The 23232-nt window shown below is 36.2% G+C and overlaps 1 protein-coding gene and 1 pseudogene across 2 annotated transcripts in view; one reads left to right on the top strand and one right to left on the bottom strand.

Annotated features, from left to right (window-relative positions):
* Positions 1–23232, top strand: part of ABCB7 (ATP binding cassette subfamily B member 7) — a gene marked incomplete at its 5' end in the record, with an annotated part of 130758 nt that overhangs the window by 24315 nt on the left and 83211 nt on the right. The gene's annotated exons all lie outside the window — the stretch shown is intronic.
* LOC308415306 (large ribosomal subunit protein uL15-like) lies at positions 6504–6949 on the bottom strand (annotated as a pseudogene). Its single transcript has one exon. The product of its transcript is annotated as a large ribosomal subunit protein uL15-like (transcript).

Below are 23232 nucleotides of genomic sequence, written 5' to 3'. Positions count from 1 at the left end.
TTGATTGATTTTTATCTGTTGAATCATTCTTGCTGTCTAGGAAAAAAATCTAAGACTTTGAGGTTTATAACCAAACTTAACCTACTTAGTTTTTGAAAGCTAGACTCCTGTATCTTAGCTACCAACACAACGATATTACTAAGCCCTTCATTTTGTAAGAAACATTAAATATTAGTCTTTTATATTATATAAAACTTATAAGGACTTCAAATCTTTATCTCTTCCATTTTGTAAAACTTTTATGTAAATGTTTTAATCCTGTCACTTGGTAAAACTTTGGTTTTCACAAAGGTCCTTTTGTATTCTTAGAACTTGGCTGTGTGTGTGTGTGTGTGTGTGTTTAGAGACAAGATTTCTCTGTGTAGCCCTAGCTGTGCTGGAACATACTATACAGACTAGGCTGTTCTAGAACTCACAGAGATCCTCCTGCTTCTGACTCCCAAGTGCTAGGATTAAAGGTGTGTGCTACTGAAAGACCTCCGAAGGGAGACCCTCACTCAAATCTCAGGAGAGGCGCGCACCCAGTGAGGCACCGAGACCAGACTTGCTGCAATCGCACGAGGAAGTTTATTGAAAGTGAAACAGAGTGAGATCTCAGGCCAGCATGCTGGGGGTCGAGACTCATACACCACGCAGGGGTAGAGGAGTTCGACCCCGGCCTGAACTTGTAACGGGCTTATAAAGGCAAACATCACAAAGGAGGGGGAGGACCGGGGGAATGAGGAAATTCAAAGGGGAAGAATCATACATTTTTTTATCAGTACACCCCCAGGCACACCTAGGGCGTTGGAACATTCCATAGAGGTCATCTGGACCTTCTGTGGTATTTTGGGAACTCAAATCTCAAGAAAGTGGGATTTCCTGGGTGGGATTTCCTGGGAGCGATTTCCTGCAGAGGAAATCCCTAGGGCAAGGAATCAGTGTCCTTTGACAACCTTTTACTCTTCACTACCAACCCCATCTGATTCAATTCTTTTAAAGCCACCCAATTGTGAAGGATGATGAGGTCAGACCCTAGCCTATGGAAAAGGACACAGTTTCTACTAGATTAGGATAAATACCCAGTGAGCTGAGAGCTACTTTTACTTTGTTCATGTGTTCCTCTGTATGACACCAAGATTATTCTTTATTTCTAACAACTTTAACTTTTGTACTTCAACAGTTTAAGTTGTTACTTATTGTAGAAAAACTGTGTGAACAGCAAGTAATGAGGTTTTAGAGCTAATATGACTTTCAGCTTATTATCATAGCCTATAATATAACATTTACATTCATTAAAACAGCTGAAAACATAATGTAGTTTTATTTCTTAAGTTTGCTTTGATTTTTGATTTACTAATTTTAAAATTGCAGAAGGCCTTCTCGTAAAAATTCTACTTAAAAATAGAGCTTTAGTGAATAAAAACACAGATTTCAGTGGTGGTTGTATTGGAAAGCCAACTGTTTTATTCTTTCCAAGTTTCATTTAACTAAACTTTGTTAATATTATTTGGATGACATTTTCAATGGCTTGTTAACTTGTGTTTTAGTTGCCAGCAAAGGCAGTTGCTTTTTTTAAGTTGAAGAAGTGATTTTACGTGGAATCATAAATTTTTTATCTCATCATTTAAGGAAACCATGGGGATTATGCATTCTGCTTTACTTATTGCACGGTTGAGAAACCAAAGAATTGTGTAGTTGTTAGAATCATGACATAATGAATGAACCAGTGCTGAGTAGAATGCTCCTCCCCCCATATCATTTTGGGATTTTTTGAGTTCAGTTCCTGTAAGCAGACATTTATGTATATTAACCCTGGAGTTCTTGAAATTTTGACCCAAGGCTACTGCACTAAAAAAATAAGTTTGGAAGTCGGTGTGTTGGCACCTTTAATCCCAACACTCAGGAGGCATAGGTAGGTGAATCTCGGAGTTCAAGGCCAGCTGGTCTACAGAGCAAGTTCCGGGACTGCCAGGCTACACGAGGGAAAAAAACCGCAAGAACTCAGGCATAGGTAAAGCTGTCGGTCTTCCTCTAGAGTTCAGTCTTCACAGTCCAGTGTTATGAAGCTTTCCTCCTGTGCTTGGAACCATCTCAAAAGTCAAGAAGTTGAACCATTTTTTAAAAAGATTTGTTAGTAATAGAAGTATCAACTTATATCAGATATGCTGTCTGTTCTTTGCTTACTTGACAGGCTTTCATAAAAAGACTATATTGTGTGTCAAGAAACATAGTCCTCTGGAAATCATAGGAGACAGAATTGTTTTTTTTTCCCTTCATGGATCCAATGAACCAAATTAATGAGGCAGTGGACACATAGACATGAAATGATGCCAAGAAACAAAGATCCAGGACTGAGGTTGTGGCTAGGTGGTATACCTAACATGTATGTATGGCACCTTGGGTTTAATCTCTGGCATTTCAAAAACAAGATTTTAAATGCAAAATTGGAAAAGTGACAGGTGTTACACACAGAAATACATGCTGCCATAAGACTTAATGCAGAGCTTTTATTAAGAAGGAAGAAAGTTAGGAAAGCCTTCCTGGCCATAGGGATCCTTAGTTGAAGGATGACTATGAGTTAATAGGACAGAGAAGAAAAAAGAGAATTCCTGGCAGAGAAAAATACATGTACTAAAGCTTTGTGTTCTTTTGTAGGTATGATGGCACAGGGTACAGTGGTACAAGAGAACACTGGAATGATGGGGATGTGGCTACCTTGGTAGAACACTGCCTAACATGTCAGAGCCCTAGGTTCAGTCCTGTGCACTGCCTAAACTGGGCATACTAGTGCAAACGGATATTCTCAGCAATATAGAGGTGTGGGCAGGAACATCAGGAATTCAAGGTCATTATCCTTTATTATATAGTCCAGCCTAGAACATCTTAGACTCTGATACACATGCACACGCATGCACGCACGCACAAACAAACAAAGAAACAAACACTCTCAGCTTGGTGGTTAAGAGCAGTTGCTGTTCTTCCAGGTAACCTGGGTTCAGTTCCCAGAACCTATGTACTACCTCACAACTGACACAACTTACTGTAATTCTAGTTCCAAGGGATCTTTCACCCTCTTCTGCTCCTTGGGTACCACCAGTCACACATAAGGCACATAGGCATACATGCAAGCAAAGCATTCATACACATAAATAAAATCTTAAAGTTGTTGTGGACCTGTTATGAGTAACATTAGTAAGCTGACTAATCTTAGTAATTATAGCAACCTATTCTTAGGTAATTATGAGTTATTCAAGATATCAAAAACATTTTACCTTAGGGTTGAAATGAGGGTGAAGTTAATTTTTTAAGAGCTTCAATTGATTCTTGAACATGATCTGTGGGTCTTACAATTTGTTTGTTTGTTTTAAGACTGAGGGTATCCCAGGCTGGTTTTGAACTCAGGATCTTAATTCAGTCTCAAAAGTTGCTGAGAATTACAGATGTTAGCTAACATACCCGATTTATATGTAGACTTTCAATCGATAAATATATAATTAGTATAGGATTGGACAAAAATTTTAAAGTAATTTCATGTCTTATGAAGATGACATTTATTTCATAGAAAATATAATGAGGAGGATTTTTGCATTATAAATAGCAAATATACACATCAGTAATAAATTAATGTAGGATGTTTGAGACCATTTAATCAAAGCAAAAAACTTTACTGAATACATGTAGAAAATTTAAATTTTTCAACATTGTTGATTTTTTTAAAGAATATTAGTAGATTTATTAAACAGTTTAATAAAAGTCCTCAAAAATTATAAGGTGATCTTGATGTGATTCTTTTGATAACTTCTCTGGAAAAGTAAGCTAGAAATATAAGCCAAGAAAATTTTGTATGAGTTATATAATGCACTTACATTTGTAAGGAGAAAATGATTCCATCAGCTATTAGACTATATTATAAAGTAAATAGGGTGATAATAGCTTATGAATAGATAGGCACATTAACATGAGCAAATATAAAATGACCAAGGTATAAATAAAATAGATGTTGGTACATTCTTCAATATTCATATTACTAGAGTTCAATCTTAGTACCAGCTCCAAACTATTCATAGATTCATTAGTAAAGATCAGATCAATCCTTGAAATAATGAAAAGAAATGATAAACTTATTTATTCCCAGAGAAAGAATGGATTTTTAAGAATAACAACAAAGGGATAAACAAATAAAATGAACAAATTTGATGAGGTAAAATTTTGAGACAGGGATTCTCTGTGTAATCCTGGCTATCCTGAAATTCCCTCTGTAGACAAAGCTGGCCTTGAACTCACAGAGATCCACCTGCTTCTGCCTCCTGAGTGCTGGGATTAAAGGTATGTGGTACCATGCCCATCCTGTATAAAATGTCTTTGTCAAAGATACTAGAAAACTTAAATGTTTTAAAACAGCTAGGCCCAGTTACATAATCTATGGGTGTACATAATATATGAAGGACTTACGAAACTTTTTGAGAACATCAGAAATTTAAGTAGAAACAAAGAGTTAAGTAGGCTATTCATAGAGCAAGAACCATGAAATGCATAGTCACTAAATACATGAAAAGAAGATCAATTTCATTGGTAAAATCAGAAATGAGGTAAAAACAGCAATAAAGTGGGCTATTTGGTATTGCTCAATGGAGAAACATTAGCCTAGCACACAGACCCTAGGTTTATCCCTCAGTACTGCAGAATGAAATAACCAACCAAACAACCGAAAGTGGTGAAATCTTTTTCAGTCAGTTCTATTAACCATCATAAAAATAGATCCATAGGATATGTTCTACTAGCTGGGCTGCCTTGTCTGACTCAGTGGGAGAGGAAGTGCCTAGTCTTTCAGAGACTTGTAGTGTCCGGGTGGGGGGATATTCATGGGGGCCCTCACCTGCCCAGAGAAGAAGGGGAAGGGGGAGAGGGCAGTGAGTGGGATATAGAGTGAATAAGTAAAAAGATCTAATGTTGCATGTTAGATACAACATATAGTTATATATAAGCTCCAATATATTCTTTATATATTATACTTAAAGTTTACAGTGAGCAATTATTGAATAAATAGGTGAATATTGATAAAAAGATAGATTTACACATGCCAGTGTTGGTGTAATGAAATATCTCTCAGGTGCTGTTATTGGAGATGTATTGGCATGACATTTCTGAGGGAGTAGTGTGTCATTTCTTCCTTTACATTTTTAATTCTTTATCTAGATTAGAGACCAAACAAGATATAGTATAGCTTCCTATGCAGTGCCACGAATAGGTAGTGGGATCACATAATGGTTAATTCAGCCCTCAAAGCTTTCATGGTATCCGAGTTCGTACATGATCCTTTTATGTACTTGATTTTTTTCATAATCTTTGCTTGAGTAAGTCAGTTTATCTACTTTATCTTCACATCCTGATATTATTTCTTCTATTTGATACATTCTACTGGTAAGGCTTTTCTGAGTTTTCTAGGTGGCTCATTGAGTTTTCAGTTCAATCTTCATTTCAGTCTGAGTTCTCTTTAGTATTTGTCACTTTGCTGAATTTAGTTTTCAAATACTGTATTTTCTTCATTTTTTAATCACTTCATTCATATATTATATTTCCTCATTATTCTACTTAATTTCATTAAGCTCCACTTATGTCTGCTTTAATCCCAAATTCTTTGATAAAATTTGTGAATTAAAAAATATCTGGGGTTCATTAGGGCTAGTGGGTTTGAGGGGAACAATTCATCCTGGCTTTTCATATTATTTGTATTTTTGTGACATGAGCTGGGCATGCAGATTTTTTTGGTTGTATATCTGAAGTGAGGTTCTAGCCTTCTGCAAATTGGGACAGTGCAGGAGGTAGGCCAGGGGCAGCCAGTGATTGGGAGTGTAAAAATGGCTTCAGGGCTGATGAGGGACATGGGAGCTTAGTAGGCTGTGTTGATATATGAACTATCTTCATCTTAATTTTTAAAATGTCTCTCATTGAATCTGGAGCATACTCACTTCAATAGACTTGGCTGTCCAACAAGCTCCAAGGATCAGCTTTTCTCCCACCCTATGCTGGAGCTGCAGATATGGACCCTTACATGTTTTTACTTGGACACTGGATACTTACTCATAGTTGTGTGGCAAACATTTTACTTACTGACTCTAATATGCAGCCAACAAGTATGTTCTTTTCTCTGTGTCAAATGCAAATGAATATAAAGAGACAAGCAAACCAGGATATAAAATTCAATAGACCAAATAATTTTAATATTTAAAATTAAAATCTGAAGCTAGTCTTGAACTTAAAATCTTCTAAATTCCCAGTATTAGAATTATACTGTGTTTGGATCAAATTATTTTTTTTTACTTTATATGCATTGGTGTTTTAACTGCATGTGTGTCTGTGTGAAGGGGTAGTTACAGACAGTGATGAGCTGCCATGTGGGTACAGGGAATTGAACCTAGGTCTTCTGGAAGAGCAGCCAGTGCTCTTAATCACTGAGCCATCTCTCCAGCTCCCAAATTTAATTAAAAAATATTAGCATTTAATTAACCTCTGAAGTAGCTTTAAGCCACCAGAACACAAGCACCTCCAACACCCTTTATCTTCTCTTCAGCTCTTCTGCTGAAGAATTTGACCTTCATGATGACAGTTTGCTTAGGGAGCTTTCCCTTCCCAAGAACTTTGTAGTAACCTGATCGAACAACATCAATGACGGGAGCAGCTCCAGTCTTGCTTTTGCTGCATTGGCCCATGTCTGCTCGCTGACCAACGTCCATAATTTATCCAGGTTGACAGTTGGGCAGAAGCTCTGGTTCCTCTTCAGGTGGTAATGCCTCATACCCACTTTCCCGAAGTAACCTGGGTGATATTTGTCAAAGTTGATCCTGTGGTGATGCATGCCTCCAGCATTGCTGTGGCTTCCTGGGTGCTTGCAGTGCTTACCAATTCGACGGTGGCCATGGCTCATGTGGCCTGGGAGTTTCCAGGTCTTCCTCAGTCTGGATGGCATGGCGGTGGAAGGGAAGAAAGAGCCCAGATTTAATTTTTAATTGACACATATTTATACGTATTCATGAGGTGACCTGATAATTTAGTACATATGCAATGTGTTACGGTTAGAATAGGGTAATTAGCATTCTCCAGTCCTTTAACTATGAAAAATTGTACGAGTGAGAAATAAGATTAAACTGGTTATGTTGGTACATGCCTTTCATCGCAGCACTTGGAAGGCAAAGGCAGATGGTTTGTTGTAAATTTGAGAATGGCCTGATCTATGTAGTGAGTTCCAGGACAGTGATGGAGAGAGACCATGTCTCAAAAGGAAAGAAAAAAGGATGATAGGAAGGAAGGCAGAAGATAGGAAGGAAAGGAAGGAAGGAAGGAAGGAAAGATGGGTAAAAGAAATCCTACCCAAATATAAAAGAATTGTCTGTCTTTAGGAGGTAGGATGATGGGGGCATGATTATCATTTTCTGTTCTGTTTTCCAAATGTTCTGTAACGAACCTGATGTGTTTTTGTGATACTGAAGTATGTCAAAGTAAACATGCAGTTTAAGATCCCAGTTGTCATTTTCCTTTTGCTGTATCCTTCCAGTTTCTCAGGGAAGGAGCTGCTAGAATCTGAGCTGCTTTCTACCCCTGAGACTTGACAGAATTATAAGATACATACATGCAGAAGGTGACTTTAGCTTGTTTGTCCAGTGCTCCACAGTGTATACTGAGCATATGGAGGTTAAGTGTTGTTAACTTTTATGAGATTAGCTCATGGTAGAGCTTCTACTTCCTTTCCTAACTCTTAAAAAGTTCTAGAGTAAGGTTTTAATGAGTACAAGGATTTAGTATAGAGGAAGGGAAAATAATAAGAGAAAGGAATTGGCCTTGGTTTCTTTACTCCTGTTCTTTGAAAGTCTCATTCTGCAGCCCAAGTTGGCATGGAATTCGCCATCTTTCTCAGCCTCCTGAATGCACTGGGGTGGGTTCCAGATGTATGGCAGCAATGCCTGGCTTTTGTCCTTGATTTCTGCTGTTTAGTGATACTATTGATTCTAGACTCCCTTTTCTGTCCTTTCCATATCCTGCCTGGAGGGATGGATGGATTCACCTAAATAGCAAGGGAGAAAACATTTAGGCAAGAGACCTGATAACTATAAAAGTTCAAAGCACACTTGAAGGATAAGTGAGTATAATCATTTCTTAGCATCTGTAGAGGATTGTGACCATCATTTAGGGGAGCCCTGGTAGGCGAGCGCTAAGATTTTCTGATATTTAAATTCCTTATGTAAACTACCATCGTAGGTGCATCAGCAATTATCTTTCTGTATACTTTACACAATTGTACTTGATACATATAAATGTGTTGTAAGTCATTGTTATACTATACTTTTTAGGGAATAACTAGAAAAGGCCTTTTATGTTAGTATAAATGCAGTTTGATCCTGGGTTCGATGAATTGTGAGCAAGGAACCTATTGATCAGGAGTGTCTATTATGTGTCATTTTGAATTAAGTGTTGACTTTATGAAATGGAGCTAGGAGACATATGGTTTAAAAGGTTAGAGGCTAGAGGGATGGCACAACTGTTAAAGACGATACCTGCTCTTGCAGAGTACCCAGTTTCAAGCCCTAGCACCCACATGACAGTTCACCATCACCTGTAATTCCACTTCCAGGGGATCCAACACCCTTTTCTAGTCTCCACAAGTACCTACATACATCCAGGCAAACAACTGTACACACAAAATAAAAATAATTTAAAAACCAAGTAAATGGGGTGAGTGATAATGCATGAATAAAGACCTAGTTCCTAACCTCAGTACTATAAAAAAAATCAAAATCTTGGAAAATAAAAGATTAATTGGTGTTTAGGTTGGCACAGAACCTGACTAGTAACCCCAGGTGTTGCAGTTAATAGTGAGTCACTTGAGGAATTAACGTAGAAGGATGACTTTTTTCCCTTGTATAAAGAGTATTTTTTGGACAGGGTTTCAGTATATATCTATCCCAAAGTGGCCTGGAATGTCTCTGCAAGCCAGGCTGGCCTTGGATTTAACATTCTACCTCAGCTTCCTAAATACTGGATTGTAGGCATGAACACATGCCTGGCTAGGACAAAAGTTTTAAAGGGTTTTAAGAAGATGAATTTTCGGTTGTGTATAGTTGTGGTTCACAAATGTGGGCTTGAGTTTAGATGTTGTAATAGCTAAATCAGAATTACCTTGAAGTCTTGAAAAAGATTCATAGAAGCTAGATGTAGTGACTTGGGAGGTTGAGGCAGTGTTGTGAAGTGAGTTCAACAACAGCCTGGGCTATATAAGGAGACCCTTTCTTAGGTTGAAAAGAAGGGAAAACACAAAGGAAAAGAAAAGGAAAAGGAAGCTGAAGAAGGGCCGCAGAGAGATGTGTTTTATATATCAAATTTTTGATAATAGCTAGAAAATGTTAAACAAATTATCTTTAATTACTATCATTATAAATACTTTGTTTGGAAAACTACATATGAAAACCTTTGTCAAGACTTACAAAGAAAAATTCTAAAGTAGACAAAAGTAAAAGAAAAGGAACTAAACATATATTTGACTAACTCAATCACTCACTTAGACTTTGTGTATGTGTATATGTATCTGTATGTACGAATACAAATACGTGTAGCTGCAGAATACACTTTTTCCTCAGACATCGAACCTATGTACCTCATCTACATTTCTTTTTTTTTCAGAAGTTTAATGTCATTGTTTTAAACAACTTTATTTTACAAAACAAAGATAAATGTACAGATTTTAAGCATTTTTGCATAAAATTATACAATACATTTTTGTCAGTACTGTTTTTTCAGATTTTAAAGTAAGTTTTACATAAAACTATATGAATATATTTTTTAGTCAGTACTTGATTTTTTTAAAGGTTTGATAGTATGTATTGAAAACTTAATAGTTACAATGAGCATAAAGTACATGTAAAACAAAATGTAACATGGAAATAGTCAAAGTTTTCTTGTTGTGTAAAGATTTTTTTGTTTTGTTTTGTTTTCTTTATTTCTTGGACTTCATATAGTCTGTGAGTTGTTTCTGGGGCAGTGCAAGCCTCTGGGGTTAGCATCCCACTATCAGTGACTGCATATTATGTCTGTTCTTTTGTGACTGGGTTATCTCACTCAGAATGATATTCTCTAGATGCAGCCATTTTCTTGAGAATTTGGTCAAGTCATTGTTTCTGGTGGCTGAGTAGTATTCTATTGTGTAAATGTACCACAATTTTTTGTATCCATTCATCTTCTGAAGGACATCTGGGTTCTTTCCAGCTTCTGGCTATTATGAATAGAGCTGCTATGAACATTGTGGTGCATATATCTTTGTTGTGTACTAAGGTGTCTCTGGGGTATATGCCCAGAAGTGGAATAGCTGGGTCTTCAGGTAGTATTATGTCCAATTTTCTGAGGTATCACCAGAGTGATTTCCAGAGTGGTTGTATTAGTTTGCAACCCCACCAACAGTGGAGAAGTGTTTCTCTTTCTCAGCAGCCTCGCCAGCATCTGCTGTTATCTGAGTTTTGGATCTTGGCCAATCTGACTGGTGTGAGGTGGAATCTCAGGGTTGTTTTGATTTGCATTTCCCTGATGGCTAAGGGTGTCGAGCACTTCCTCAGATATTTCTCAGCCTCATCTACATTTCTATTTCTGTAGTTTCAGTGATCTTTGCTCAGTTTCATTCTGAAAATACTCAATGGAAAGCTCTAGAAAGAAATGGTTCCTAAGTTTTATGTGTCATTCTTAGTAGTGTATGGAAGTCTAGTGCTATCGTGCTACTGCCTGAATCATCCTTTTGTTGTTCTAGTTACTTTCCTTTTGATTGTGACAAAATATGCAACAACACAAGCAATTTGTAGGAAGAGAGGATTACTTTGTTTATGATTGAGCATATTCAGTCTTCCACGTCAACGAAAGCCTGGTGGTAGAACTAGCTCTTGTCTGGGGCAGTGCAGCTTGCAGTGGTTGGTTTTTACGTGGCATAGACCAGAAAGCTTGGGCAGTAAACAGTGGCCCACTATAGTCTACAATGCTTCCTCCATAGTGGCCTATTTGTGCCCCAAAGGTTTCACTACCTCTCAAAACAGTGCCTATCACCTGGGGACTAAGTGTTTAAGCATATAAACCTATGGGCGTCTTGCATTCAAACCATTAACACTGGTTTTCTATACTGTATGTACTACCAGCCCATTAGTAATTTAGCTTTCTGAGTGTAACACTGCTTATCTGAAAGTAATTCTTATTTAGTACTATCTTCTGAAACACTAGAGTAGTGATTCTGGTAATTTGAATATGCTAATTATATGTTAAGCCCCAGAGCACTACCTGTAAAAGGTGAAAATTTACATCATAATAAGGAATAAAAATATATATAAGTTGAAGTTGTAAAGCTCTCCAATAAGAATAAAATTGTTTGTAGAAAATTTGGTACTTTTCAGAGGCAGTAGAGATAAAGAGTCCTACCTGTAAAAGGGTTTTCCGATCCAGTCTCTCCAGTCCATGTTAGTGTTTGTCTGTTTGTATTTCAGCTATATTGGTAGACATGGAGTGCTGTTTTATTGTGCTTTCAACTTATAGTCTCCTAATAGCTAATGGTTTTTGAGCATCTTAGGCTCTTCTAGACCTTTTTTTGAGAAACATCTATTAAATGTTTTTTTTAATGTTTTGTTGTCCTTTTTCATGTTACAATATAATTTGCATGCTTAGTCTCCTGTGAATTGTCTTATAATTTGAAGCACAAGGTTTTACTTTTGACCATGTTTAGTTTATCGAAATGTTTCTTTTTATTGCTAATGTTTTTGATATCTTGTGCAATAAACTTTTATGTAACCCAAGGTCATGATCAGATCCTCAATGTGCTATCTTCTAGAAATTTTATATTTCATATTGTTTCAGTTAGATATGCTGGTTATTTTGAGAGTTTTGTATGTGGATACGGTTATACTGGGAATTCTTCATGAAAAAACCTTTTCTGCATCCATACAAAAATCAACTAACTAACATGTTTACGTATTTATTTCTGAAATCTCAGTTCTAGTCTATCACTGTAGTTTTGTGGTACCTTTTGGAATTGGGAAGTGTACTTTCATTTTCTTCATGGATATTGTTCTAGGTTCTCTTTGCCTATGCTCAATTGTATCATTTTATCTGGAATCCTTTTTTTTGTCATTTTTTCTGCTTTTTAACATTTTCTTTTTGCACTTGCCCTTTTGATTTTTGATTTCTTTTGTAGTATTGACGGACTCTATGCTAGACAAATGTGACAAGTCACTGAACTTTGTCAACTGCCCTTCCTTGCAGTATTATTCATTGTGTATTCATTTCTTCTTCTTTTCTCCAGATTTGAGCTTCTAAAATATTATGTTCTAATTTTTCCAGTTCTCTAATCTTATTCTGAGTTTATACAATTTTGTTTATGTTATATCTTGTATTATTTTCTTAATTTCTTGTCATCTTATTTTGAAAGAATTTACTTTTACTTTTTTAAAGTTTATTATTTTTTATTTACTTGAATTTTATTTTATGTGTAAGGTGCTTTGTGAGGCCAGCAGAGGACATTAAATCCTTTAGATACATTTGCTTGGGAACCACCATATGGGTGCTGGGAATTAAACTCTGGGCTCTCTGGAAGAGCAGTGAATGTTCTTAACTACTGAGCCATCTCTCCAGGCCTTACACTTTAACTTTTCATCTGTTTTATAAGCAGGTCTTTCTGTTACATCCCTGCCATTCTTTTTGTTTATTTGGCATGTGTTTGTTTGATATATCATTTGAGATAGTGTTTCTTATAGTCAAGACTGATTTTCAACTTGTTATATAGTTGAGTCTAATACTTATCCTGCTATCTCAAGATCCTGTATTATGATTTTTAACACTGTTAACGTATGAATTAGAAAATGCCTTGTGGCAAATTTTAGTATTCAAAGACCATTATGTTTAATCTATACTCACCAAGAAATCTGTTTCCATGTTATGTTCTGTCCTACATGTACTTTATGCTTATGGTAACCAGTGGGATTTCAATGCACGCTATCAAACCTCTAAAAGAATTAAATACTGACAAAAAATATTCATATAGTGTTATGCCAAAATGCCTTTAAAATCTGTATATGTATCCCTTTTTAAAAAAATAAAGTTGTAAGAGAGAAAAAAAGAAAATGCAGATATACTCAGTGTACAACTTGACTTATATTTTTTAAAAAAACTTGAATATATCTATGTAAATTTTTATTAAAAATCTAGTTTAATTGTGTGGTGGCACATGTTCTCAATACATGGGTGCTGAAGCAAGAGGGTTTCAAAAGAACAATTTTTTTTTTGTTTTGCTTTATGATTTTCTTCAGTACTTTGGAAACCTCCTTGCATTATCTTTTTTTTTTTTTTTTTTTTTTTCATCCAGTATAGCAAAGGAAAGTCTTGGCATTCTTCTGATTTTTTTTTAACTTAATGTGTTACTTGCTTTTTGTAGAGCCTTTTAGAATATATTATTTTTACTTGGCTTTAAAAATACTTTAATTTATATGGATGCTTAGCCTGCATATAGGTCCTCTGGAAAAGGAATGAGCACTCTAAACCACTGAGACAGCTCTCCAGCTTGCCCCCCACCTTTGATATTTTTAAATTTTATTGTGGCTGTGTTTAGGAGATAAATTTCTCTCTAAGCATTTTATGGCCTCTTCTAAGTATGAGTTCTCTCATCTTTAATTTTGGCATTTTTTTGTAAATATTTCTTTGCATTTCAGCGTTTTCTTTTTCTGACCTCTTATTAAAAGATACTAATATGGAGTATTGAGTCCATGTATTTATTGTTACCTCAGTATCTCATATCTGTTCAAAGCCCTTATCTTCTCCTAGCCTCTTTCTTTCTGGGATTTTTAGTGTCTCCTTCTTGCCTCAGGCACATGGTTTTATATAATTTCAACAAATGATCATAGAAGGCCAATCCAGGTTCAGTTTAGTTCGGTAAGCCTGTGAATCTGTGCTTCAGGACCTGCCAGACCAAAATAATGTTCCCTCATTGTTTTTAGTTTTTCATTAGACTTCGGAGTTCAGTTAAAGTTGATTCATGTCTGACAATTTTTATAAGCTTAATTTTCATGAGAGGTGCATTGTTAACAGGAAAAATCAACCTAGATGTTGCAAGATGATAACTACTAAGTTTTAAATTCACTTGTTCAAGTGAATTGCTGATATTGCTAGTAGTGATAGGGTTAAGGATGGATATATTCAGCCTGCTGCTTATTGACAGTATAGCCTTAAGCAAGCAGTCTTCGAGGCTGGTTTTTCTTGCCTGGAAATGGGAATATTATCAACAGCAGCAGCAATAGGACCGTGCATTATAGGGGGTATAATAAGAAGGAAATGATATAATGTAATATTGTGCTTTGTGCTTGCCAAGTAGCATGTACTTAAGGAATAGTGGCCATAGTTATTTCTATAAAAGTGGTTATAGAATAGCTATTCCTAATAAACAGTCTATATAGTGCAAGCATACTTTAGCAAGCTGAGATTAAAATGAGACTATGAAATGTAATAAAATACTACACTGTTCAACAGATTTGCTATATTGTTCTGAAATGAACTAATAGGATTTTTAGGGTGGATGATGGTAGTAAGGTAGTCAAGGTACTATCTCATCATAATACTTGTGTTACTGGGGCATTTATTTTTTGCATCTTTTTCTTTTAGGCAAAAAACATTCAGAACATGTGTTTTGAAAGCATTGTTCTGTCCAATGTCCTAAGGCAAAAAACCCTTTGGTTTTCTTATACTGTGAAACCAAGCTGCATTAACAAAATTGTTTGGACAATTTACAATACTGTTATTTTTACTCTTTATTTGTGTGTGTGTGTGTGTGAGAGAGAGAGAGAGAGAGAGAGAGAGAGAGAGAGAGACAGAGAGAGACAGAGAGAGACAGAGAGAGACAGAGAGAGACAGAGAGAGAGAGAGAATGAGAATATGCATGTAGCATATTCAGAGTATAGCTTTTGGGAATTTGTTGTCACCTTCCATCTCAATGAGAATAAGACTGGGTCTTATTTCTTTCACTGCACAGCATGCTTTAAGCTAGCCTGCGAGCCTCTGGGCAAATTTCCCATCTCATCGTAGGAGTGCTGAAATTACAGATGTGAGCTGTGGCACCTGACTTTTTGCATGGGTTTAGGAGCTCAAACTCAGGTCATTAGGCTTGTGTGGCAAGTGCTTTTACCTGCTGAGCCATCTCTCTGGTCCAAGGTTTGTTTACAGTTAAAGCATTCTAAAGTGACTTAGAGGCTCTAGGTACTTCTTTTCAAGGCAGTTTTAAAATTTCAGCTCTTAAAATGCTTCTAGGAGAGCTGTCAGATTTCTTCCTGGCATTACATGAAAACAAGTGTTCTAACTGTTGTATGAATTATGGTCACCTTTGAGAATTTTTGAAGTGCAGTTGAAAAGAAGAGCCGATATTTTTAGAAGAAAAAGTGACAGATTTTCAGGGCTTAAATAGATATACAGAAAAAAAATGAGAGGGAGCAAAATTAAGACATTTTTTCTGTATGTTTGTTTTGAGGGTGATTTTGTGATACATTTTGGAAAAGTTCCTCGTTTTCTTTTATTGGAGGAGCTGATTCAGTTGGTTTGGGTGATAGTACTTTTATAAGGAAAAAAAAACAGTCCATTTTGTTCCATGTCCTTGTACAATTATCTATGAGGAGATAATGGAATAAGGGTTAGCACCTTTCTCAAGCTTGAGTGCCATTAGCAACACTAAACTATCAATTAAAAACAAGACAGGAAAAATCAATAAACATGAAAAAAGAAGAAACAAAAATGGATTAGAAGGAGACAGAAGGTACCATTTTGAGGGAAATAGCAGATTGGTATTAGGAATTACATCAAAGGCTTGTTTTTACCTATTTCTTCAGTAGAAAGGAGCTTTCAATGTGCTGTAAACACTCTGTACATATAAGCTAAAAACAATTTAAAATTGAGGAAACCAAATACCTTCTATAATGTCCCTTCTTATTTTAGTGTTGATTAGGAACTCATTATTAGGTACCATTTGTAATCCCTAAATTTAGATTTGTGTTTATATTGATAATCTAGACTGCCCCTGTTATAAACAAATAATATCTTGCATTTCATACCAAAGGGATGCCAAGTATCAGCATTTGCTGGAAAGCTTATAAGGAGGATTGAGGTCTTTGGGATATGACCTGTATGAAGCCTGGTAGAATGACCCACATAAAAGAAAAATGCTATCTTCTATGAATTTAGGGTAAATTTCCAGGTAATTTAGTCATCAGTAGCAGTCTGACACATGCATAGAAAGCAAGACACATATGTGAGCATTTATAGGAAAATATAACTAAACAAAGTGGTAGATCTTCCATAACAGCTATGGAAATGAGAGTTAGAAATGCTGTTTGAGGATTCTCTTCAAAGTAAGTACAAAGAGTAAGGCTATCCCATTGTCCAAATATGAAACTGTTAAGTACCCAAAATAGGCACAATTCCACATTCTTTGATTTTTTTCATATTATCTCAGGATTCTGCTGCATATGAAAATGTATAATAATGTATAAAAATGTGTAATAGTGACTCCATTCTATTTATAAATAATATGGCTGGAAACCTTATGAGTAGTGTGAGATTGATGTGAACTTTCTAAAATTCTTGGGGTCTCAGCCTGGTAAAATAATTGATTGTTAACTAGGCTCTCAGTAAATTTACATGGTACTGTAATTTGTGTTTGCTCCTTAGTTTACTACTTTAAAATAAGTTGGTTCTGACTTTTGTACTATTTAGTTAGTTTTTTTTCTTGTCGTTTTATATTCTTGTGATTCTGTTAGACAAACCAAGAGCCTTGCATATGCTAGGCAAGCCAGCACATACACCACTTAGCTACAACCTCAGCCAGGTCACTGTTTTTTATTTTTTTATTATTTCCTCATACATATGAGGAAGATAATATTAGGATTTTCTAGAAAACAGAAACAGTGGAATAAATAAAATAAAAGGGGAATTATTCGTTTGACTTACACAATAGGGGCCGGCAGGACACTGAGTTGCCTTTGTTTTTTAACTTTATTTTAAAAAACAAAGATAAATGTACAGATTTTTAAGCATTTTTGCATAAAAGTATACAAATACATTTTTATAAGGTTGTAATTAAGTATTTTATAAGGTTGTAATTAATTAAGGAAAAGAGGTTATTAATATGAGGAGATAGGAGAGAAACTGGGAGGGGCTGTAGGAAGGAAAGGGGGATGTGATACAGTTCTATTTTAATTAAAATATATTCTTTTTTTTCTTTTTTTATTGATCTTCACACAGTCTGTGGGTTGTTTCTGGGGTGTTCAGAGCTTTCTCCCATATTTGTGCATCCCTTTTAATTTTGCTGTATCTTTCCTGTAGGAAAATCTGGGGTCCTGATAGCTGTGGGCACTGAGTGTTCCAGGGAAAATGTGTTCCTGGTTATTGCCACCTGAGACTTAGGGCTGGGCATGGGCTGGGGGCAGTGGAGGGGCTTCATATAGAGGGAGGAAAGCAGGGTGTTCCACCAGGATCTTCTCAGTCCCCTGGGAATGGGGTAGAGAGTGAGGAGAGGCCACTGTAGAAGGTCTGCCAAAGAACTGGGGATGAGACTGTGGGATTGTACTTAGAGGGGTGGAGGAGGAGAGGAAGATCTCAAGTTAGCCAACTTGCTTCCCTTTGTTCTCAGGGAGTGCCTGCTGGAGTTGGGGGCTGGGACAAAGCAATGAATGGGAAAAGGAGTTTGAAGGGAAAGATCTTTGTGATCCACTGAAGATGCGTACAAGACAGGAAGAGAGGTTTGTTGTTCTGCTGCAGAGTTGGGAATAAGATTAGTAGATTTGTTTTGTAGGACAGAAGAAGAGGTGAAGATCTGCAATTAGCCAACCTGCTTCCTTGCCCACTGTAGCCTGCTTCATAGGGAGAGCCTGCTAAAGTTGTAGGGTGGGACTAAGCAACAAATTGTGGGAGGAAGGTTAAGAGGGGAAGATCTATGAGATCCTCTAGAGATGAAGTTGAGGCTGGGAAGGTACCACTGCTGTTGTGTTACAAAGCTGGGGATGAGACTGGGGCATTTTGTTTGGAGTGGCCTATGGGTTTCCTGGGAGTGCTGCTAATGTTTTGGGACTGTGTAAAGCAACAAATGTTGGGAGGGGCATTAGGGTATTGGAGATGGGAGTTGGGGAGGCTGCAGCAGGTTTTCTGCTACAGAACTGAGCATAAAACTGGGGACTGGATTTTGAAGAGGGGAGGCAGAGGTGAAGATCTGGACTTAGTCTACCTGTTTCTATGACCAGAGTGGCCTGTGGGTTTAACTGAACTATTAAAGCAAGAGAAAATATCCTTGACTTAGCCTTGGCAACGACTTTTTGCATGTGACCTCATAAACGTAGACAACCAAAATTAAAATAAATAGGATACCATTAGACAAAAAGCATTTATTCAGTCAAAACAACCAACAGTTTGATTAAGAAACCTATGAATTGGGAGAAATTATTTACAAATTATGTATCTAATAAATAGTAAATATTATAATTTTATAAGGAGATCTCAATCAACAGAGTAGCAAAACTATTTTAAACTTAAAATGAGCATAGGATCTAAATAGACATTGTTTAAAAAGAAATAATATAATGGCCAACAGCTATATGAAAAAGTGCTCAAAATCACTAATCACCAGGGAAATTCAAATAAAAGCGACAATGAAATCATACTCATTAGGGTGACTATTTTCAAGAAAATACCAGATAATAAATAATTGAGGTTGTGAAGATCACAGAACCATTGTATACTGTTTATAGGATTATAAATTGTTACAGCTGTTATGTATGTTTTGATTTTATCAAAATTGAAACTGTCATGGTCCAGCAGTCTTGTTTATGGTTGTATACAATAAGGAGATGAATTTGGCATGTCACAGAGATTCTGGCACTCCTGTGTTCATTGAAGCATTGCTCATAGTACTCAATATATGGAGTATTAGTGGATGAATACATAGAAACAGAAATTGGTGTGTATATATGTGTGATGGTTTGCATGTGCTTGGCCCAGGGAGTGGCACTATTAAAAGGTGTGGCCTTGTTGGAGGAAGTGTGCCACTCTGGGGATGGGCTTGGAGACATTCCTCCTAGCTTTCTGAGGATGCTTAGTCTGTTCCTGGCTTCCTTTGGATGAAGATGTAGAACTCTCAGCTCCTCCTGCACCATGCCTGCCTGGATGTTCACCTTGGTGATAATGATGTTCTCACCTTGATGATAATGGACTGAAACCCTGAACCTGTAAGCTAGGCCCAATTAAATGTCCTTATAAGACTTGCCTTGGTCATGTTGTCTGTTCACAGCAGTAAAACCCTAACTAAGACAATATGTGTACTCATTTGTGCACACATGTAATAAAGTATTATTTAGCTTTAAACAAATAGGAAACTTGGCCATTTGCAACAATGTACTTAATCTAGAGGATATTGTGTAAAATCAAAACAGACCCAGAAAATTATCACACAATTTTACTCCTGTATTGAATGCAAAAAATGTCAGTATGTAGATACACATTGTAAAGAAGCAGTTATTGGAGGGACATAGGGAATCAAGGGAAATGGACAAATACTGGCCAAAAAGTACAAAAATACTGTAATATGAAACAAGTAAGGCTAATATAGCATCATTACTGCTGATAATAATTCCATAATGAGTTTTGGGTTTGCTTTTTTTTCACTAAAACTCTTTTAAATTTATATATATATATAATTTGTGTATCATATTTTTGCAAAGGCCAAAAAGAGGCATTGGGTCTCCTGGAGTTTGAGTTACAGATACACGTGAGCTGCCATGTGGAGTTTGAGAACTGAACCTCAGGTCCTCTAGAAGAATAAGCAGTGCTTTTAATCGCTGAGGCACATTCCTAGCCACAGTAATTCTATATTGTATATAAAATTTTTTCTAAGGGTAGATTTGAGGTACTATGACTACGTACAAGAAGGTAACTGTGAAGAGATTGCTATATGACTAATTAGCTTACCTGTAATTATCTCCTTATTCATCATATTGTACATGTTTATATGAGCACTGAACAATGTTGAGCATAGAAATTAGAGGGGATGCTTTGCTTTATATTTAGCTTGTATATGATATTCTTCCATAAATTTAGCTGTACCTTTGTTATTTTATTTGAATTTTTTTCATGTTATGATCCTGCTTTCCCTCTACCTCAGATTCTCCTTGCCCATTCATCTTCATGCCCTTTCTTTTCTCTTAACAAAACACACACTCTCTCTGTACCTCATCTCTCTGCCTCTCTGTCCTTGTCTATGTCTCCCTCTCCACCCCCTCTCTCTCACACAACCCCACAAAAAAATGGAATCTGAAATATACAAGCAAAAGACCAACAAGACAAAAAAAATGCCCAAACAAAACAATATAACACAAAAAGTCTACAGAAATACCATTGAGTTTATTTTGGCTGGCCAACAACTTCTGAGCATGTGCCCTACCCTGAATTGTGGTTAATATAACCAGTGAGACTTCATACCACCCCCTTTCAGCACTGGGACCCCATTTGGCTTGAACCTGTGTAGGCCCTGTGGATGTTGACATAGTCTGTGAGTTCTTATGTGTCTCAGGCCTTACCCCGTGTAATAATTGTTCTTCTAAAGTTTTTACAGCTACCAACACTTATTCTAGAATTATGGTTTTGTGACTAAGTGATAATTTTCCAAAATTCTTAATGCTGTGCTACCATTTTCTATGTATTAATCAGTCATTTTGAGTATTCAACACTGTAAGTCTTTTTTGTTCAGCTTTCATTTGAGAATTATAATTACAAAAGAAGTTTGCCTGCTATTTGTTGTCCTTTCCCCTGCCTCCCTCCCTGTTGCTTTTACTTCCCCCTACTCTTCACCTCTAGTTTCTCAGTAGTTGGAAAGAAAACCAGATTTTATGGAAGTCACATTTTTAATATGTTAAAGTTGATTAAATGTATAATAGGTTTATATCACAGCTGTTATTCTTTAGGAATGCACTGAGAGGTTAATTTAAATGTTTTATATTTTGATCACAGATGACTAATGATCAGATAATAACAGTATTTACACACGACTTATAGTGTTAAAAATTACAAGCATCAAGGATACATAATTGTAAGCTTACTTTTGTTCCTAAATTTTCACGAATGGAGAATATGTAAATGACTCATCCCTTGTGGTTTTTTTCTCCTTTATTTCTTCAGTGCTCAGAATCTAATTTAGGGCCTGTGAATGCCAGGTAGTTTACCATTGGCCTACATACCCAAACTTTATAATATTTTACTATTAGTTAAAACTTTATTGATCATAAATAATGAACATGAGTTTAATTAGAAAAGTTAACTATTATAAAATATAAACAATAATAACTAAATAAATATTACTAGCATTACTTTGGCAAAGGCTGCATTTTGCCTTAAAGAAAACATAAATGTAACAAAAAGAAATTTTGATTTTGTTAGTCTTTTCTTTTCAGTTTTGGTCACATTTACATAGAGTTAGTTTTGCTTACTAGGTCTTTGTTTTAGTATTGGTATTCATTTTATAAATCCTTACTGAACATCTACATAAGGCATGGCATGCTTAATGGTTAATAGATGAATGTTAATACATCTATTGTGTGAGTGGGAGTATGTGATATGCTTAAATCATAGATTCCTTCCCGCTTTTAGAAGTTGAAATAAACACAGGTCTTCAGGTTATATACTTTTAACTTACCTGTCTCCTAAAATGGACAGACAAGGTGCCATTTTCTGCATACTGAATTCCCTTGATATTTGTGCATGTTTGTCATATCTGTTATCTTTAGTATGTGCTTTATTGGGTTTGTTGTTGTTGCTGTTGTTGTTGTCGTCTGATTTCCTGAATTAGAAGCTTACAAGAAACAGAAAAACAGAGTAAAGCTTGTGTAAGGTCTGAATGTGGAGAATGGTGAGGAAAGCAGTAAAGTGCCCAATGTGAATTATGGTGGTCCATTTTAATTATTGACATGACACAACCTAGAATCATTTGGGACAATGTCTCAGCATCCACAGGGCCTACACAGGTTCAAGCTAAATGGGGTCCCAGTGCTGAAAGGGGGTGGTATGAAGTCTCACTGGTTATATTAACCACAGTTCAGGGTAGGGCAAATGCTCAGAAGTTGTTGGCCAGTAAAAATAAACTCTCTTGCCCTGTAGGCATGCCTATGTAGAATTGTCTCAATTAAGTTAATTGATGTGGTAAGACCCAGCTCACTATGAGTGACTTCATTCCATAGGCATGAGATACTAAAGTGTGCAAGAATGCATAATTCAAGCAAGTAAGCATGTATGAATAATTTTCTTCTACTCTTGACTGTGCATGTGATTTGACTAGCTGTTTGACGTCACTGCTTTAATTTCCCCATAATGATAGCCCATGTCCTGAAATTGTGAGCTGAAATAAATCCCTTTCTACCCAGGGTTGGTTTTGTCAGGTATTTTATAACAGCAAGAGACATGAAACTGGAGCCAACATTGAGGATGGATGGTTTGGTTAGAGATTATCTGTTAGAGATTATTGAAATAAGAGGTTTTTCATGATACTTTGAATATAGGTAGCTAGAGTGTCCCTGATTTTATATATACAAATGAGCTTCCTTTCTCAGTCTACGCTTTTGCATATGTCACGTTTTCATTGATTTAGATCTTTACAGTTTAATTAGAGACTATTGCTTTCCTTTTGTAAAAGACTGGACCCAAGAAACATTCCTTTTCACTGACTTGATGTGTATTTCAGATAGGTATTTGTCAATTTTACTGATATCCATCTGGCGTTACCATGGAGAAACAATTTTTTTTCATTTGTTTCTATTGAGAAAAAAAATTTAGTTTCCTAAGTTAGTATACAAAGTAATTGGTTTTATTATGGCATTTTTGCACATATTTTGTTGTACAAAATCCTTAAACTTGATGCACTATGCTGGTCTGGTTGTGGTTCATTGGAGTTATAGCTGGGTAGGAATATTAGTCACCTCTCTACCGAAGTAACTTGTATGGCCCCTTTTGATACCATGGAAGCCAGTCCTCAGGAAAGAAGCTTTCAGGCCAGATTAAGCTCAGATCATCTTGGTTCTGTATCCAAAGTACATTACATCTTCAATAATAGGGACTTACTTTCATTCATAGAAGTCAACCAAGGGCAACTGCAGTAGTCTATAATATTCTGGGTGTATCTTGGACTTCTGGCCAAGAACTCAAAAGGCTGGCCTACTCTTATTG

The sequence above is a fragment of the Micromys minutus genome (genome assembly GCF_963924665.1).
Source record: "Micromys minutus genome assembly, chromosome: X".
NCBI classification, from domain to species: domain Eukaryota; kingdom Metazoa; phylum Chordata; class Mammalia; order Rodentia; family Muridae; genus Micromys; species Micromys minutus.
The sequence above is the reverse complement of the archived record's forward strand: the minus strand, read 5'-3'. Positions and strand labels throughout refer to the sequence as shown.